Source organism: Haliotis cracherodii, unplaced genomic scaffold (genome assembly GCF_022045235.1).
Source record: "Haliotis cracherodii isolate W230 unplaced genomic scaffold, xgHalCrac1.p SCAF_12, whole genome shotgun sequence".
NCBI classification, from domain to species: Eukaryota; Metazoa; Mollusca; class Gastropoda; order Lepetellida; family Haliotidae; genus Haliotis; species Haliotis cracherodii.
The window spans coordinates 32237169-32259008 of NW_027266267.1; the positions used below are offsets into that span (position 1 = coordinate 32237169).

Sequence of the window (21840 nt, forward strand, 5' to 3'; positions counted from 1 at the left end):
ATTGGCTTACCCTCTCTGCTATCCCACGCCCTTACACAGTCTTCATCTGGACATGTAATTGGCTTACCCTCTCTGCTATCCCACGCCCTTACACTGTCTTCATCTGGACATGTAATTGGCTTACCCTCTCTGCTATCCCACGCCCTTACACAGTCTTCATCTGGACATGTAATTGGGTTACCCTCTCTGCTATCCCATGCCCTTACACAGTCTTCATCTGGACATGTAATTGGCTTACCCTCACTGCTATCCCACGCCCTTACACAGTCTTCATCTGGACATGTAATTGGGTTACCCTCTCTGCTATCCCATGCCCTTACACAGTCTTCATCTGGACATGTTATTGGCTTACCCTCTCAGCTATCACACGCCCTTGCACAGTCTCCATCTGGACATGTTATTGGCTTACCCTCACTGCTATCCCACGCCCTTACACAGTCTTCATCTGGACATGTAATTGGCTTACCCTCTCTGCTATCCCATGCCCTTACACAGTCTTCATCTGGACATGTTATTGGCTTACCCTCTCAGCTATCCCACACCCTTACACAGTCTTCATCTGGACATGTAATTGGCTTACCCTCTCTGCTATCCCACACCCTTACACAGTCTTCATCTGGACATGTAATTGGGTTACCCTCTCAGCTATCACACGCCCTTAAGGTAATAAAATATAGAACATGAAAAAAATGTCTTCCTTTCAGAGGCGTGACTTTGACATTAAGAGGAGAAAACAAATAGATAATCGTTTGTAAGAAACTTTAGAAATAGTATAAATGTTTTGTCCTCAACTGTGAGTTGTGCTAATGTTAAACATCAGGAAATGAGTACGTGATTGACGAATATATGCGTGAAATTGTGTGATCTGGAACATTTGAATGTGATTGACAAAACCATAAGTTTGACACATCTGGTTTGATCAATAATAATAATAATAATAATAATAATACTAATAATGAGTCCATTTGTATGGCGCCGAACTTTTATAAGTGAGACAAAAGATATGCATGATTGAAGAATAAAATGTTTGAGATAATGCATGCATAAATGTTGACACAAACACGAATTCTTCAAGTTCCAGTGGTTCTGCTCAAACATTTAGTGCATTTAGATCATTTCTGTTTAGGCTGTTTGATGTAACGAGAGGCAATTATATAAGTGAATCTTTTGTTTCCAAATGAGACCTACAAGAATTGCACAAAGACATGCTTAGAGCAAATCACAACAAGCCAAAATCAGAAAATCAAAACAAAATATCACTTCAAAGGCATTTAGTTGAAAGAGAAAATTGATCAGTAATTTCATTTATGTTTGTGACTGTTTTCCTATATGCCGCCTGACATGAAGCAGGATATGTGTATTACACAGCATGCAGAGAGAAGTGAAATTGATTCTATTCCTTAAGTAGCATTCCTGTTCATTTCATGACATAAGCACCATGTTCACCGAAATGAATGACACAAATACCAAGCCAGCCACACCAGTCTCATTATAATATATCATTCGTTTCCTTAGAGAAAATATGTCTTTCCCTGTCTTTCTTTACCCAGCATTACAGCATACCTTCTCTGTTTGGAAAGATATGGGAAAAGATCTTTTCAGAAACTGAGCAAAATTGATGATCATTCAATAAACCTCCTTATAAGGCAAAATTATAGAAACAACTATTTGTATTTTATTAAAACAGGAATAAGGAAAGTGAGCTTCTTCTGTCATCTTGAGAAATTTTATAAATGATTTTATTATTTGAAGCACGCGATGTTCTGGATTTAAAGTTTTGAAATCGATGCCATCTTTAACGCTATAACGAGGAGGTGCTATTGATTGCTTGACAGGCGAAATGGAACACACGGCCAGGGAAGGAGCATCAATTTGTTTTGATATTCACCACAATATTGTTATAACAGTGTACTGAGAGAGAATAGTTTTGGTTGTAACGACGGAACTACGGAACATCACTTGTGCTTCTTGCTCTGCTGAAAACTTGGACTGAACGGTGAGGTATTTTTGTGATCTTTTGGCTTGAATATGTGAGCATGTGTTGCATAATTGTCTATTTGTCCCCTTGTGCTGTACGGCACATTGGACAAACTGTTGCCATCATGTGACATGTGTCGCATGTTGGTATAGGTTTGCTTAGCAGATATCTTGATCAGCGTCTATTTGAGATAATTTCCCAATTATCGCCATTATCGTCATTACCACATGTTTCATAACCCCCATCGATAGCTGTTTGTGGAACTGCAATTTTTGCAGATTTTCCGTTTAGTGCTCTTCCTTTGATCACAATATGATGTGAAATAGACGTGTGCTGTGTGGAGCTGGAAGATCATCATCAGCTGTGAGTGTGTATGTTGACATGTTATTGACATCCCACCATCTGTAATAGGAGTCGTACATAACAACCAGTGTCTCATTTTCATCAGTAGCATTTTAAAGTGGTATTCATATTTAATGACAGCTATTTCAAATCAGGCAATTGAGATATCCTGTTAAACATGTTTTCTATATTATCTAAATGTTTTTACATTATTGTGTCAGTGACTATTCTGTTGCAGGATAAAGCAGGCTTTTATCTTAAAGTCTTTGAATCTTGAATCATGTCCTGTATTTGTAGTCTATGGTTGTCTTCTGCATGTCTCAAACTATTGAACTAAGCTGAATTATTTTAGAAAGAAAGAAAAATGTAAGTGCTTTCATCTTGAAACTCATTTCCTTTCTCATTATTTTCTTTTGGTGTGTTCAACTTGAAATGACCGCCCTGTTCCACGTCACAGCTTTAGCTCTAAGACCAATGTGACACCCATATGTCAACATAGACTTACAACAGTTGTACCACTAACATCACCACGTGGGACTGAGCTCGGAAATGCAGTTAACAGTCAAACAGCCCTGACCCAAACCTACGTACAGTACAGCCAGAAAGATTGTGATCAGTATTTTCCTACACTGTGTGAGCATTATGAAAACAATCAAGTGATGGCTATTGACAACACCGACAAGATAAAACGTCAACACCAGACAATAACCAGTCTTGATACCCGCTGAAACAGACTCCATTGGGCATTGTGCATAAATGGCAAAATAGCACTGAATATTATTTGAATAGATCACTGAAAATCAGTGATGACACCGGGTTTTTCACGATAACTAGTCCTGTCCTATCTGTAGCACCTGCTACTGATACAGTTTGCATACTTTTTTGCACACAAAAGATTCTTTCTCTCCAAGTTTATATACAGACTGATTGCTGCAAGTTTGCTTAATGAGTATTTGTGCAAGTGTCAGTCTCTTCATACAGTCAAATTCTTCCCGAGAACCGCGGGTCTCGTGGTAGAGCATCTGCCAAGAGAGCGGAAGGTCCAGGGGTTCAATCCCTGGCTGTGTCATACCATAGTATGTTAAAAAGTGGTACTTGTTGTTACCCTGCACTCAGCACACAACGTTAAACCCCATTTCACCTCACCTCACCTCACCTCACCTCACCTCACCTCACCCTCCCGCGGGTTGCAATCAAAGGGATAGAAATGATGTTTTTCCTTCTTGACTTGAGTTGTGTCCACCCTTCTTTTTCAAATTCCTGAATAATGTTAAGACTGCATCCAGAGGTATCCAGAGGCATACAGAGGTATACAGAGGTTTCCAGAGGCTTACTCTGGATGCAATACGGAATGAAGCTGCTCTACATGCAGGCTTCCAAATTCCTTGTATTTTAGTGACAATGGCACAGATAAAATCACAATGGCATGAACATGATATTTTCCCAGTGCCTGAAGGGCACGCTTATATACAATGATACAAACAACAGTACTTGTGACCATGGTTGTCACATGACACCAGTGATGAATGTACTGTTGAAGAAGTAAGATGACAAACACATGGAACACTGTGAACAGGTTAGCATGCTTCATGCACAGTAGGAGGCGCTAGGTAACACTGGGTGTTACCAATCTCAGTGAAGAGGAAGGGAGCAATGTTTTCATGGAATATGACTGCTTCTTACCTGGCCTCAGTGAAATGGCATTCATGAAGTTAGCAGATGGATTAAAAGTATTCTTTGAGTTGGCACACTTACATTACAAAGGAAACACTGAAACATCTCTGTGAGAGAGTAGGGAATCCTTTGCCCTTGAACTGTTTGCAGGTAATTCAGACCACCTTTCCACCATCTTCCCAAGGTAAGGGAGTAAACAGACTGTAAAAGTCCATTTTCCACCCTTGCCGAACTAGGCTGGAATTCCTGGGCATGACCGCAACGCCACCTGTGGCTATTACAAGTTCTGTCCCTTCTATGTCCCTCCTATTGACCAATCAGGTTCCACCTCTCATATCACTTGCATTTACTTCAAACAAAATGGTGAGTCAAGTCAAGTCGATCTGATTGATCATCAAAATCTATATTGTGATAAAATGGGTCTTACTTCGTGAATTGTAGCAACTCATGTGAGCACCTTGATTAGTAACATGAAAAGATTCCGAGTTGGCGGTATACATGCTTTGCAAATCCTACAATTGACCAAATTATGCACAGCATTTTACAAATGGGATTTCGATTTCATTTTGCAATTTTGATTGGACTATGCATAGACTCGTTAGTCCAGCCAAAATATAACTCCATAATTTCAGCCTATTTTGGCAAGGTTGGAAACTGGACTTTTATAGTCAGTAAACTCCATTGCCTTCGGAAGATGCCTTTTCACAGATCACTGGCAATTCTTCTGTCGTTTCATAATCATGGATGATTATTGTGTTAATTAGATCATATTTCATTCAATTTAAATTCAAGTTTATGTTTTTGCATGTATAAACTAGGACTGCATCTCATGTTATTGTAACATGTTATTGTAAAGTTGATGACAACTTGTCACACAAACCGTCTCGGGCATTGCTTGATTTTACTACATTGTATTCTTTGTTTTGATATAAAAACAGGGTAACGAATAATAAGAAAAAGACATTTCACAGAAAACATTTATTTGCAAATTCACTATAACAGGACCCACAGCATATAAACATATCACAGCTTATTCTTCATGTGAAATATCAAATCACAGCAAATTAAAAGAGCCAATAATGTATAACAAAACAGGTATCCCCTGCCTGCTTATGAGCGCCTGCGGCACACTTGAAACATCTACATTTCTATCCCTGTCACGACTGGACGAATACATTATGTCAGAGAGTGTGGTTTATTGGTGTGTTGAACAGTTTTCCAGATACACCAGCTGTGTATTGAGAACAAACCCACACAAGTTGTTGATATTTACTTTGGTGAAAGCCATGAACATTGATGTTTAACAAATTGAGTATTGTTTTATGCCACCATCAGCAATATTCTAGCCATATCATGGCAGGGGACACCAGAAATGGGCCTCTCACATTGTACTCTTTTGGGGAATTGTCCCGGGCTTCGGTGTAACAAACGATCACACAAGCCTAACTCACTGCCCCTTCAACAAAGTCATTCTTTACCATGGTGCTGATAAACCAGGGTCCATAATTTGGCAAATAACATTGATGAGCAGCTGATCCTGCAGAGCTAAGGGATGCAACTCTTTAGCTGGCCACATGTGCCTCACTGATAAAGGCTCGCTTGAGGAAGTCATGCGGTTTTTTTAGTTGAATGACCTTTAGTCAAGGAAGAGCAGCATTTGTCCATTGAGCAGGTTGTTCAGAGACCTCCTTCACGGCCTTGTGGTAGTGCAACTGTTTGGAGAGCAGAAGGTCTCGGGTTCGATCTTCGGCCACATCATACCAAAAGACATTAAAAGATGGTACTTGTTGTTACCCTGCCTGGCATTTGGCTTTAGGGGGATAAAACATAGAAGGACTTGTTGGCTTGGAGTCAGTATGGAGACAGGTCTTCACATTGAAAGTTTGTTTGGGGTGATAAAAATTATGACAAACATCTCTGCTGATGTTAATTTTGGCGAGGGCAATTTTATGCTCACAGACAAACTTGGTGTTCATCAACAAACTGCCTTTGTTTAGGGTTGATGGAGAGTCAGTTAGGTCAGCCACTGCTCATGTGCCCTACTGCTTGGTAGTCAGGTAGTCAAAGTGTCAGCGATATTGGCCAACCTTTCTCCCCCCTGTCTCTTACAACAATCGTATGGTGTGGGAGAAGTGTTCCCAGAGTCCCCAACACAACCATTGCACGGACAACGTGTCGCTGGAAAGGTTTCAAGACCAAAATAGCATCTCTACAAACTTGATTCCCATAACAGGGAAATGTTATCTTGACAAATAGCAAGGTTTCTAACACAGAAAAACCTCTGCAATCAAACAGTCTTCAAACAAGTTGCTACACAAACAGTTTAGATGCTATTTTACAAGTCCCTTATGCTAAGAGCCATCAATCAAATGGTTTGACATTGTCACAAAGATGTGCAAAATGGTCATTACGTGGAACACACCATGGGTCTTGCCTGGTCCTGTGTTCGTGGTACTCTTGTGGCGGTTGGATCATCGTGGGTCGTCATCTGAGGACACTGTAGCCTGTAAATACTAGATTACATAGGAACGTGGCTCTCGTTTGTCAGAAAATCCATACGTGGATGTAGAAGCTAGCCCAAGTGCTGTTTATACAGCATGGTGCTGTGATGTAGCAATGGGGAATTGCAATTTAATACCATAAGAGAGTTTTCTCTTTCACATTTAGCAATATCTATGTTGGTTGTGTGCTTTAATTTGTATTTTCAATTTTGTTGAAACTTGATCCTTTCCCCGATGAATTGTGCATGTTTGTTTATTGCGGTCTTGATGCTCGGTTGTTGAGTAGATGGACTGTGGAGTATTGTATTGTGGTATTGATAAATTCAGTTAGAAATAATTCATGCTCTGACCTTGTAACTAGAAGTAGCAAGGAAGTGATATTGAAACAAAGGTCCATGTGAAGTTTGTGGTTTTCAGTTTTGTAAAATAATAGTTTACATTGAGCATTTAATTTTAACAGAAAACCTTTCTTTATGCAGTTATAATTGTTGATGAACTTAGCTTCTGCTTTGACTTATTTTAATAAAAATATAACGACTAAAGATTGATTTTGAAAGTTTATCAAATATTTTTCTTGATCTTGGAAAATCTGATAAGAAACATTCACTTATATTTCAGACTGTTAAAACATTGGCAGCTGGGAATGGAGATTCTTGGTTCATGAAGGGTTGACATTTTAAGGGGTGGTATTTTAAGTGAGGCATTATAAAGGGTGACATTGTAATTGGTGGCATTATAAAGGGTGACATTGTAATTGGTGGCATTATAAAGGGTGATATTGTAATTGGTGGCATTATACAGGGTGACATTGTAATTGGTGGAGTTATAAAGGGTGACATTTTAATTGGCGGCATTAGAAAGGGTGACATTGTAATTGGTGGCATTATAAAGGGTGATATTGTAATTGGTGGCATTATAAAGGGTGACATTGTAATTGGTGGCATTAAGGGTGACATTGTAATTGGTGGCATTATAAAGGGTGATATTGTAATTGGTGGCATTATAAAGGGTGATATTGTAATTGGTGGCATTATAAAGAGTGATATTGTAATTGGTGGCATTATAAAGGGTGATATTGTAATTGGTGGCATTATAAAGAGTGATATTGTAATTGGTGGCATTATAAAGGGTGACATTGTAATTGGTGGCATTATAAAGGGTGACATTGTTATTGGTGGCATTATAAAGGGTGATATTGTAATTGGTGGCATTTTAAAGGGTGACATTGTAATTGGTGGCATTATAAAGGGTGACATTATAAGTGGTGGCCTAATAAAGGGTGACATTATAATTGGTGGCATTATAAAGGGTGACATTATAAGTGATGGCATTATGAAGGGTGACATTGTAGTTGATGGCATTAAAAAGGATGGCATTGTAATTGATGGCATTATAAGGGGTGACCTTTTGAGAGATGTCGTAAAAAGGATTTGCATTTTAAATGATGACATTATGAGAAAGATTATTCTGTAATGACAACTTCCAAGAGGAAAAATTCTTTAAAGCTGTTTTCCAGGAAGTTGTGTTTCTGTCAAAGAGCCTTTGATGACATAACAAGACCTCAAACTGTGTTATAACTCCCATTCAGTCAACTCTTGAAACATCCGACTTGATCATCTTTCATCTGCCTCAGCAATATTGACACTTATCCATTCTAAGTATGATGAATGAAGCACTGTTTTCTTAAGAACTTCTCATGTGACATATAAAAATTGCTTTTATCTATAAATGATGTCTAACGTTTCAATTACAGAGCTGAGTCTTGTGTCCCTGTCTGATAACTCAGGTCTCATCCATTTCATAGACACTTTCGCAATCATTTGAAGATTTTTCTGTTAACTGGTGTACGAATGACTGTCACTTGGAAAACGGCCCCCTTTTTGATGGTATTGGTCGGTTCCAAGCTTCCAGTTCTATTTGTCATTTGTTCTTGGGAAATGACAGGAACCTAATTGGTTGTAGATTTTTCTGAATTACTGCGAAAATAGTACTATAGAAATTGACATTTTCTGAATTGGGTCTCCATAGACTTTCTAAGCAGTTTTCTCATGGGGAAAACAGACTAAAAAATATATTGTGGGAACCGTTTGGCATGTATCACCTTGCATGTGATTTTTGTCTTCCATCGTAAGGTGGAACATCTGTAGCTTAAAAGGTACTGATGCTGTATCTGTATGAGCATACAGTGTTTTGATGATGACTGTACCTTTACTGACATGGCATTAAATAGCTATAGTAGACCACTTCAATGTGCATGGTCTTGCATTAATTAGAATACACGATACTCATCTAAAAGTCTGACTGCTCTTAATGGAGTACTTACTCTATTGAAGTTTCATATCAGTGATGGAGAGGTAGTAAATATGTGTGCAGTAGTACAGCATGGAGGCTCAGAAACAACAGGTCGAAACATAATAATGCTGATAGTTGTGATTGTCATGTTGATGACCATGTTGATGACCATGATGATGATGATGATGATGCCTGTGATGCTGTTGATAATGCGTATGGTGATGATGGTGATGGTGATAATACTTATGATGATGATGATGATGTTGATGATAACAAAGGTAATGTTTTCTGATTTTATGAGTGCTTTGTACACTGTCCAGCGAGCAGTTTGTTTGCCCTTTCAATACAGAAAATCCACACACAGGTTATTGCTGTACAGATAAGTAATCAGTGTCTCTCCATGGCTGCATGACGTCCAGCACACTACACATGACCTCCAAGTGGTACCTAGGTCCCAATGGTTATACACCAGGAATGCATGGCTATATGACATCCAGCACACTACACATGACCTCCAAGTGGTACCTAGGTCCCAATGGTTATACATCAGGAATGCATGGCTGGATGACATCCAGCACACTACACATGACCTCCAAGTGGTACCTAGGTCCCAATGGTTACACACCAGGAATGCATGGCTACATGACGTGCAACACACTACACATGACCTCCAAGTGGTACCTAGGTCCTAAAGGTTATACACCAGGAATGCATGGCTACATGACGTCCAGCACACTACACATGACCTCCATGTGGTACCAAGGTCCTAATGGTTATACACCAGGAATGCATGGCTACATGACGTCCAGCACACTACACATGACCTCCAAGTGGTACCTAGGTCCCAATGGTTATACACCAGGAATGCATGGCTATATGACATCCAGCACACTACACATGACCTCCAAGTGGTACCTAGGTCCCAATGGTTATACATCAGGAATGCATGGCTGGATGACATCCAGCACACTACACATGACCTCCAAGTGGTACCTAGGTCCCAATGGTTACACACCAGGAATGCATGGCTACATGACGTGCAACACACTACACATGACCTCCAAGTGGTACCTAGGTCCTAATGGTTATACACCAGGAATGCATGGCTACATGACATCCAGCACACTACACATGACCTCCAAGTGGTACCTAGGTCCCAATGGTTATACATCAGGAATGCATGGCTGGATGACATCCAGCACACTACACATGACCTCCAAGTGGTACCTAGGTCCCAATGGTTACACACCAGGAATGCATGGCTACATGACGTGCAACACACTACACATGACCTCCAAGTGGTACCTAGGTCCTAATGGTTATACACCAGGAATGCATGGCTACATGACGTCCAGCACACTACACATGACCTCCATGTGGTACCAAGGTCCTAATGGTTATACACCAGGAATGCATGGCTACATGACGTCCAGCACACTACACATGACCTCCAAGTGGTACCTAGGTCCCAATGGTTATACATCAGGAATGCATGGCTGCATGACGTCCAGCACACTACACATGACCTCCACATGACCTCCAAGTGGTACCTAGGTCCCAATGGTTATACATCAGGAATGCATGGCTGTATGATGTCTAGCACACTACACATGACCTTCAAGTGGTACCTAGGTCCCAATGGTTATACACTAGGAATGCATGGCTGGATGATGTCCAGCACACTACACATGGCCTCCAAGTGGTACCTAGGTCCCAATGGTTATACACCAGGAATCCATGGCTGGCTGACCTGGTGTAGCATCATACCCCAATAGTTTGGATGATGCTTACTCTGTTGACAATAATCATGTTCATCTGAGTCAGACCATAGGATGTCTAGGTAAACAACAAGCTAATCAACTGTAATCTTATTAGATTTTCATTATTCTACTGACAGGAAGTACAGTGCACTCAATTTTCTCCCTCAACTTCAGAATATTAAATTGAAAAGAACATACAGCACAGAGGAGACAGTGACGACAGATAGTCACATTGACATTGATTCATGGTGTATAGAAGCTGTAGTTATTGATGCAGGGAAGAAAGTATATTTCTTTGGGAATATAAGCATCTCGCATCAAATCCTACATTGTAAGAATTTCTGCTTCTTGAAGTTGCTAATGAAGTCTGTTTGTTGTGAAGGCTGCAGGGTCTACAATGAGAGACACAATGTACATGCTCTGTTCAGTTCCAGATGCATGAATACAGAAAACAAGGGAAGGTTGGCATTGATTTTATGAGATGTTTATATTGCATTGTCACAGAATATTAAATTTTAATGCAAATCATATTATGTTGCACATAAATGCTCAAGTAACTTGACATTTTGATTTTTGCCCATATACAAGAGCAAGATGTACAATGCAATAGATTTGGTGTGTGATGATGGAAAGTTATACAACAATACAACAAGATTCAATGTATGACATTCAAATAGTAGCAGTATATGACGATGGCATGTTGTATGACAACCAACTCTTTGCAGTGTTCAACAAAGACAGGCAGTAGTCTCTCTTGCACATTTTTCACCTAATGTTCCTAAGATTTAGTGAGGATCTTTTAGTTGAATACAATGTCTGTATTAACAAAGACAAATTTTCAATTGTTTTCATTTATGTGCTTTGTGTGTATACTTCCCAAAACAATTTACCAGACAAATTGTAAAGCTGATTTTGCCTTGCTGCTGAAGAGGCAGTTTGAATATAAGAAATCAGTGATATAAAAAGAATATTTTTTGTAAAAAGGACTGAAGCCTTGGACATTGATGTAAAGGGAAATACAAACAGTGTAATTTCATACCCAAAAAATCAGAAATCATACACACTAACTTAATAAACGGGCAAACATACCGGGTTATAAAAAGAAGCTAGCTTTAATAACATTGTCATATTGGTAATACATGTGTGTTTTTGTTGACTGACCTCTGGTGCTTATCATCTGTCTTTTTGACATTTTCATTAACAATCTCCTCCTCCCTGTGTACTAACATCTGGCAGAACTCTGCCACAGAACTCACCATTATATATTCCTGCAATAACTTGATCCAGATTTAATGTATTTTTTGCCTATTTTACAAAGCATGGGTAATCAGGTCAGAATTTGGTTTTTATCTTTTTATCCTCTCAAATCTATTCTGTTTCAAGACAACTGACACTTTTCAATTCAGCTTGTGTCTGATAAAAGAGTGATCGAAATGCTTACTAGATTGAATTGTGGTCTTTTTTGCCAATGCTGTGATAACCTCGTGCCAACAGGCTTGTGGAAATCCTTGCAATTGTCTTAGCATATTGTCAAGTTTAAAATACGCCATTTGCCAAAATCAACACTTCTTTCATAATAAATATGAGATTATGTTTTGAAGCACTTGGTTATACATGTTCTGTGTTGTGTTTAAAGGCATTTGGGCCCTGACTGTTAATGATGTAAATATAGAATGTGATTTTTGTGAAGATTTTTTATTTCACACTGAGATTGAATTCAATTAAGGAAGCATTTCACCAGCATCTGTAAACAACATATATTTTTAAGAGCAGGTCATCAAGCTGCTTTTGTGGAACAAATTGAAAAGAATGTTTCAAATGTTCTTTTTAAGGTATTTTGTGAATAAAAGGAATTATAATGAACTTCTATTCAGAATCTTGGAAAAATGTGGTTTTCAGAACATTTCTGTGACAAATGAATCTGCATCCCCTGTATTGGACTAGTTAGTCCAAAGGGAAGAAAATAGTTTGCTCCAGTAAATAAGATGTATAGAGTTTGCTTTGCACAAGAAGATATAAATTCTAAATGTGGTTTGTGGTCATCCACCTTCTGAGTAGGTTCACTCCCCAGAACCACACCCTATCCCAATCCAGACCCTAACTCTCCAGAACCACACCCTATCCCAATCCAGACCCTAACTCTCCAGAACCACACCCTATCCCAATCCAGAAACCTAACTCTCCAGAACCACACCCTATCCCAATCCAGACCCTAACTCTCCAGAACCACACCCTATCCCAATCCAGACCCTAACTCTCCAGAACCACACCCTATCCCAATCCAGACCCTAGCTCTCCAGAACCACACCATATCCCAATCCAGACCCTAACTCTCCAGAACCACACCCTATCCCAATCCAGACCCTAACTCTCCAGAACCACACCCTATCCCAATCCTGACCCTAGCTCTCCAGAACCACACCCTATCCCAATCCTGACCCTAACTCTCCAGAACCACACCCTATCCCAATCCAGACCCTAGCTCTCCAGAACCACACCCTATCCCAATCCAGACCCTAACTCTCCAGAACCACACCCTATCCCAATCCAGACCCTAACTCTCCAGAACCACACCCTATCCCAATCCTGACCCTAGCTCTCCAGAACCACACCCTATCCCAATCCTGACCCTAACTCTCCAGAACCATACCCTATCCCAATCCTGACCCAAGCTCTCCAGAACCATACCCTATCCCAATCCTGACCCTAACTCTCCAGAACCACACCCTATCCCAATCCAGACCCTAACTCTCCAGAACCACACCCTATCCCAATCCTGACCCCCGCTCTCCAGAACCACACCCTATCCCAATCCAGACCCTAACTCTCCAGAACCACACCCTATCCCAATCCAGACCCTAACTCTCCAGAACCACACCCTATCCCAATCCTGACCCCCGCTCTCCAGAACCACAACCTATCCTTATCCTGACCCTAGCTCTCCAGAACTGGCATGTCCCAAAGCAGGCCCCAACTCTCTTTAAACTTTTCCGTCTTGATCCGACCTCCCGCCTCACCTTCCTCCCACCTGACCTGACACCCCACCTCCCAACCAGCTGACGTGACACCCCACCTCCCAAACAGCTGACCTGACACCCCACCTCCCAACCAGCTGACCTGACACCCCATCTCCCAAACAGCTGACCCAACACCCCATCTACCAACCAGCTGACCTGACACCCCACCTCCCAACCAGCTGACCTGACACCCCACCTCCCAACCAGCTGACCTGACATCCCACCTCCCAACCAGCTGACCTGACACCCCATCTCCCAAACAGCTGACCCAACACCCCATCTACCAACCAGCTGACCTGACACCCCACCTCCCAACCAGCTGACCCAACACCCCATCTACCAACCAGCTGATCTGACACCCCACCTCCCACCCAGCTGACCCAACACCCCACCTCCCACCCATCCCTTTACATCACCCTATCCTACCCCATTCCTTTACATCACCCTATCCTACCCCATTCCTTTACATCACCCTATCCTACCCCATCGCTTCACATCACCCTATCCTACCCCATCCCTTCACATCACCCTATCCTACCCCATTCCTTTACATCACCTTATCCTACCCCATTCCTTTACATCACCCTATCCTACCCCATTCCTTCACATCACCCTATCCTACCCCATCGCTTCACATCACCCTATCCTACCCCATCCCTTTACATCACCTTATCCTACCCCATTCCTTTACATCACCTTATCCTACCCCATTCCTTCACATCACCCTATCCTACCCCATCCCTTTACATCACCTTATCCTACCCCATTCCTTTACATCACCTTATCCTACCCCATTCCTTTACATCACCCTATCCTACCCCATTCCTTCACATCACCCTATCCTACCCCATCCCTTTACATCACCTTATCCTACCCCATCCCTTTACATCACCCTATCCTACCCCATTCCTTTACATCACCCTATCCTACCCCATTCCTTTACATCACCCTATCCACTGAATACCACAGCTTGCAATACCATAGCTTACACCAACCAAACACTCCTTCATGACAGAATATCAGTACACATACCTACCTCCACTGCTTGTTCCAACTTCTGAAATACTTACTAGGATACGCAATCAACAGAACCATTGTCATAAGCCCCATGCTTTGAGGCGTGGGATGAGATACTTACTAGGATACACAATCAACAGAACCATTGTCATAAGCCCCATGCTTGAAGACGTGGAATGAGATACTTACTAGGATACGCAATCAACAGAACCATTGTCATAAGCCCCATGCTTGAAGACATGGGATGAGATACTTACTAGGATACGCAATCAACAGAACCATTGTCATAAGCCCCATGCTTGAAGACATGGGATGAGATACTTACTAGGATACGCAATCAACAGAACCATAGTCATAAGCCCCATGCTTTGAGACATGGGATGAGATACTTACTAGGATACGCAATCAACAGCACCATTGTCATAAGCCCCATGCTTTAAGACGTGGGATGAGATACTTACTAGGATACGCAATCAACAGAACCATAGTAATTAGCCCCATGCTTTGAGACGTGGGATGAGGATGAGTGAGATTCAGCAGCAGTCTTCTTGTCGTTGTCGTCTAGACTCCCTGTATTATTGCTTCACCATGATGAATTCCTTTGATTTTTTTTGTTTCTGTCTGAGTGATTAACATCAATTTCATATCTGCTGCATGGCGAGCAATAACCATAGGCCATTTAAGCATAATATTTATTTTCCCCTCGAACACAGTATTTCATTCCAGAGGGAAATTTCTGGTTAATTTCCACCACAGCATTGACTTTGAAATGAGATGAATTGTTCAGAGTGTCTGTCATTAAGCCTGATTGTTTTCTGATTGTTATTGTTTCAATTCAGTCTTGGTGGGTGGAGACGTTTTTCCATTACCTTTAACTCATGGGTTTTCCATTCAGAGAAATTGTTTGATAATTAATAATTGTTGAGTAACTTATTGAGCCAACATGTAACAAAGTGTATATAAATAAACACAATAAACACATTGGATGTTGCAGTAAGTTCAAGCCAAAAAACACATTGGATGTTGCAGTAAGTTCAAGCAAATAAACACATTGGATGTTGCAGTAAGTTCAAGCCAATAAACACATTGGATGTAGCAGTAAGTTCAAGCAAATAAACACATTGGATGTTGCAGTAAGTTCAAGCCAATAAACACATTGGATGTAGCAGTAAGTTCAAGCAAATAAACACATTGGATGTTGCAGTAAGTTCAAGCCAATAAACACATTGGATGTTGCAGTAAGTTCAAGCAAATAAACACATTGGATGTTGCAGTAAGTTCAAGCCAAAAAACACATTGGATGTTGCAGTAAGTTCAAGCAAATACAAACATTGGATGTTGCAGTAAGTTCAAGCAAATGAATACATTGGACGTTGCAGTAAGATTCTTCTTGCCTGGATATTATATCAGGCCTTTCTCCAACAGATAGATCCCATACCAGCTCTTTCTCCCACAGATAGATCCCATACGAGCTCTTTCTCCAACAGATAGATCCCATACCAGCCTTTCTCCAACAGACCCCACTAATGAGGCACTCAGCTTTATGACGGCGGTCTCTAAATAATTGAGCCTGGACCAGACAATCCGATGATTTGACATCATGAGCATCAATCCATCAATCATGTTTGTCGTCTCTCTGCTATGCTATGCTATGCTATGCTTTGCTATGCTTTGGTATGCTTTGCTATGCTATGCTATGCTATGCTATGCTATGCTATGCTGTACTATGCTATGCTATGCTGTGCTGTGCTGTGCTGTGCTGTGCTGTGCTGTGCTGTGCTGTGCCATTGCAAGCAGACAGCCTCTGTGGTCTAGTGGTAAAGCATCCGCCCTGAGAGCTGAAGATCCGGGGTTCGATCCCCGGCCGCGTCATACCAAAAAACATTAAAAGATGGTACTTGTTGTTACCCTGTCTGGCACTCGGCATTAAGGGGCTAAAACAAGGACTGGTCGGCTCGGAGTCAGTATACTGTGTCTGAGTGGGGTATTCATGTTAAACTGCGGCATGGTATCTCAGTGAGCTAGCACTATGAATCAGCATCAGTCTGGACTAGTACAAGCAGCCACACACACACACACACACACACACACACACACACACACACACACACACACACACACACACACACACACACACACACACACACACACACACGTACATGCACGTCACTATATAATTGCAATAATCTTGGACGAGACGTTAAACCCCATTTCACCTCACCTCACCATTGCAAGCTTACTTCAATCTGTCTTCAGTTCTCAAGTGTTCTATCCGGCAGTACTACATCAGGCTTAGCAACGTTTCACTGACTGGATTATGTCTTTGATATTGGTGAGCAGACTAGCTACATCTTCCCTATGATCATGATACACATTCTTCCCCTCAACACCATTCCTGTCATCAACAAACTGCACACCAAAATCTCAGATCACATCAATTTATCATAATATTTCTCTGTGAGTCACGAACACTTCCCCGAGACACATGAAACAAATATCTTCACTTTGTAAAAATCAACCAGTGTCATTTCTCATTGATTGAACTTTATCAAATTACCACACACAAAGTCCACATGTGACTTAGACACGGTGGCCATTTTGGATAGGTCCATCTGTTTCAAATCCAGGTCAGTTTTGGCTCCTTATGACAATTGATGAATGGAAGCTGACAAAGACATATCCCCCAGCAGATCAACTCGGTATTCAGTGTGGAGACCTGATAGTTAGATACTGTCCCTCAGGGGTATCTATGTGACCTTCAGATGGAGACATTCTAGCCTGGCTCCCAAGACTGACACATATCTTAAGTATTTTTATGTGCATGAAGTTTCAACATGCTTGTCTCTGGAACCAGTAGATGAATACAGCATGAAGTTTCAACATGCTTGTCTCTGGAACCAGTAGATGAATGCATGATGTTTCAACATGCTTGTCTCTGGAACCAGTAGATGAATGCATCATGATGTTTCAACATGTTTGTCTCTTGAACCTGTGGATGAATGCATGATGTTTCAACATGCTTGTCCCTGGAACCAGTAGATGAATGCAGCATGAGGTTTCAACATGCTTGTCTCTGGAACCAGTAGATGAATGCAGCATGAGGTTTCAACATGCTTGTCTCTGGAAGCAGTAGATGAATGCATGATGTTTCAACATGCTTGTCTCTGGAACCAGTAGATGAATGCATGATGTTTCAACATGCTTGTCTCTGGAACCAGTAGATGAATGCAGCATGATGTTTCAACATGCTTGTCTCTGGAAGCAGTAGATGAATGCAGCATGAGGTTTCAACATGTTTGTCTCTGGAACCAGTAGATGAATGCATGAAGTTTCAACATGCTTGTCTCTGGAACCAGTAGATGAATGCAGCATGATGTTTCAACATGCTTGTCTCTGGAAGCAGTAGATGAATGCATGATGTTTCAACATGCTTGTCTCTGGAATCAGTAGATGAATGCATGATGTTTCAACATGCTTGTCTCTGGAACCAGTAGATGAATGCATGATGTTTCAACATGCTTGTCTCTGGAACCAGTAGATGAATACAGCATGATGTTTCAACATGTTTGTATCTGGAACCAGTAGATGAATGCATGAAGTTTCAACATGCTTGTCTCTGGAGCCAGTAGATGAATGCATGATGTTTCAACATGCTTGTCTCTGGAACCAGTAGATGAATGCATGATGTTTCAACATGCTTGTCTCTGGAACCAGTAGATGAATGCATGATGTTTCAACATGCTTGTCTCTGGAACCAGTAGATGAATGCATGATGTTTCAACATGCTTGTCTCTGGAACCAGTAGATGAACACATGATGTTTCAACATGCTTGTCTCTGGAACCTGTGGATGAATGCATGTGTTTCAACATGCTTGTCTCTGAAACCTGTAGATGAATGCATGATGTTTCAACATGCTTGTCTCTGGAACCAGTAGATGAATGCAGCATGAAGTTTCAACATGCTTGTCTCTGGAACCAGTAGATGAATGCATGATGTTTCAACATGCTTGTCTCTGGAACCAGTAGATGAATGCATGATGTTTCAACATGCTTGTCTCTGGAACCAGTAGATGAATGCATGATGTTTCAACATGCTTGTCTCTGGAACCAGTAGATGAACACATGATGTTTCAACATGATTGACTCTGGAACCAGTAGATGAATGCATGATGTTTCAACATGCTTGTCTCTGGAACCAGTAGATGAATGCAGCATGAAGTTTCAACATGCTTGTCTCTGGAACCAGTAGATGAATGCAGCATGAAGTTTCAACATGTTTGTCTCTGGAACCAGTAGATGAATGCATGAAGTTTGAACATGCTTGTCCCTGGAACCAGTAGATGAATGCAGCATGAAGTTTCAACCTGCTTGTCTCTGGAACCAGTAGATGAACACATGATGTTTGAACATGCTTGTCTCAGGAACCTGTGGATGAATGCATGATGTTTCAACATGCTTGTCTCTGGAAGCAGTAGATGAATGCATGATGTTTCAACATGCTTGTCTCTGGAACCAGTAGATGAATGCAGCATGATGTTTCAACATGTTTGTCTCTGGAACCTGTGGATGAATGCATGATGTTTCAACATGCTTGTCTCTGAAACCTGTAGATGAATGCATGATGTTTCAACATGCTTGTCTCTGGAACCAGTAGATGAACACATGATGTTTCAACATGCTTGTCTCTGGAACCAGTAGATGATTGCATGATGTTTCAACATGCTTGTCTCTAGAACCAGTAGATGAATGCAGCATGAAGTTTCAATATGCCTGTCTCTGGAAGCAGTAGATGAATGCATGATGTTTCAACATGCTTGTCTCTGGAACCAGTAGATGAATGCAGCATGAAGTTTCAACATGCTTGTCTCTGGAACCAGTAGATGAATGCAGCATGAAGTTTCAACATGCTTGTCTCTGGAACCAGTAGATGAATGCAGCATGAAGTTTCAACATGTTTGTCTCTGGAACCAGTAGATGAATGCAGCATGAAGTTTGAACATGCTTGTCTCTGGAACCAGTAGATGAATGCAGCATGAAGTTTCAACCTGCTTGTCTCTGGAACCAGTAGATGAACACATGATGTTTGAACATGCTTGTCTCAGGAACCTGTGGATGAATGCATGATGTTTCAACATGCTTGTCTCTGGAAGCAGTAGATGAATGCATGATGTTTCAACATGCTTGTCTCTGGAACCAGTAGATGAACACATGATGTTTCAACATGCTTGTCTCTGGAACCAGTAGATGAATGCATGATGTTTCAACATGCTTGTCTCTGGAACCAGTAGATGAATGCAGCATGAAGTTTCAACATGCTTGTCTCTGGAACCAGTAGATGAATGCAGCATGAAGTTTCAACATGCTTGTCTCTGGAAACTGTAGATGAATGCAGCATGAAGTTTCAACATGCTTGTCTCTGGAACCAGTAGATGAATGCATGATGTTTCAACATGCTTGTCTCTGGAACCAGTAGATGAATGCAGCATGAAGTTTGAACATGCTTGTCTCTGGAACCAGTAGATGAATGCATGAAGTTTGAACATGCTTGTCTCTGGAACCAGTAGATGAATGCAGCATGAAGTTTAAACATGTTTGTTTCTGGAACAAGTAGATGAATGCATAATGTTTCAACATGCTTGTCTCTGGAACCAGTACATGAATGCAGCATGATGTTTCAACATGCTTGTCTCTGGAACCAGTAGATGAATGCATGATGTTTCAACATGCTTGTCTCTGGAACCAGTAGATGAATGCATCATGATGTTTCAACATGTTTGTCTCTTGAACCTGTGGATGAATGCATGATGTTTCAACATGCTTGTCCCTGGAACCAGTAGATGAATGCAGCATGAGGTTTCAACATGCTTGTCTCTGGAACCAGTAGATGAATGCAGCATGAGGTTTCAACATGCTTGTCTCTGGAAGCAGTAGATGAATGCATGATGTTTCAACATGCTTGTCTCTGGAACCAGTAGATGAATGCATGATGTTTCAACATGCTTGTCTCTGGAACCAGTAGATGAATGCAGCATGATGTTTCAACATGCTTGTCTCTGGAAGCAGTAGATGAATGCAGCATGAGGTTTCAACATGTTTGTCTCTGGAACCAGTAGATGAATGCATGAAGTTTCAACATGCTTGTCTCTGGAACCAGTAGATGAATGCAGCATGATGTTTCAACATGCTTGTCTCTGGAAGCAGTAGATGAATGCATGATGTTTCAACATGCTTGTCTCTGGAATCAGTAGATGAATGCATGATGTTTCAACATGCTTGTCTCTGGAACCAGTAGATGAATGCATGATGTTTCAACATGCTTGTCTCTGGAACCAGTAGATGAATACAGCATGATGTTTCAACATGTTTGTATCTGGAACCAGTAGATGAATGCATGAAGTTTCAACATGCTTGTCTCTGGAGCCAGTAGATGAATGCATGATGTTTCAACATGCTTGTCTCTGGAACCAGTAGATGAATGCAGCATGATGTTTCAACATGCTTGTCCCTGGAACCAGTAGATGAATGCATGATGTTTCAACATGCTTGTCTCTGGAACCAGTAGATGAATGCATGATGTTTCAACATGCTTGTCTCAGGAACCTGTGGATGAATGCATAATGTTTCAACATGCTTGTCTCTGGAAGCAGTAGATGAATGCATGATGTTTCAACATGCTTGTCTCTAGGACCAGTAGATGAATGCAGCATGATGTTTCAACATGCTTGTCTCTGGAACCAGTAGATGAATGCATGATGTTTCAACATGCTTGTCTCTGGAACCAGTAGATGAATGCATGATGTTTAAACATGCTTGTCTCTGGAACCAGTAGATGAATGCATGGTGTTTGAACATGCTTGTCTCTGGAATCTGTGGATGAATGCATGATGTTTCAACATGCTTGTCTCTTGAACCTGTGGATGAATGCATTGGTTGAAAGACGGTGGATAGAATCAAAGTATGGATGGCATGTGGATGGAAGGATGAATAGATTGACAGATAAAAGAATTGAGAATTGACAGGAATTGGCAGATGTAAGGCCATAATAAAAATGGATGGTTTGACAGAGGAATGGGTAGATGTAAGGCCATAATGAAAATCGATGGTTTGACAGAGGAATGAGTAGATGTAAGGACATATTAAAAATGGATGGTTTGACAGAGGGATGGGCAGATTACAGGCCATAATAAAAATAGATGGTTTGACAGAGGAATGGGTAGATGTAAGGCCATAATAAAAATGAATGGTTTGACAGAGGGAT

General features: G+C 41.1%; 1 protein-coding gene across 2 annotated transcripts in view; it reads left to right on the forward strand.

The window, feature by feature from the left end:
- The first annotated feature begins 1906 nt into the window (after positions 1–1906).
- The window catches only part of LOC139458355 (roundabout homolog 2-like), a 471546-nt gene continuing 451612 nt past the window's right edge, over positions 1907–21840 (forward strand). Inside the window, exon 1 of one of the 2 annotated variants that reach the window (XM_071239757.1) lies at positions 1907–1996. The gene's annotated coding sequence lies outside the window, so the exon portion shown is untranslated. Of the gene's footprint in view, positions 1997–2324; positions 2342–21840 lie in introns of those variants that run through there. The other variant, XM_071239758.1, reaches the window with a different exon arrangement.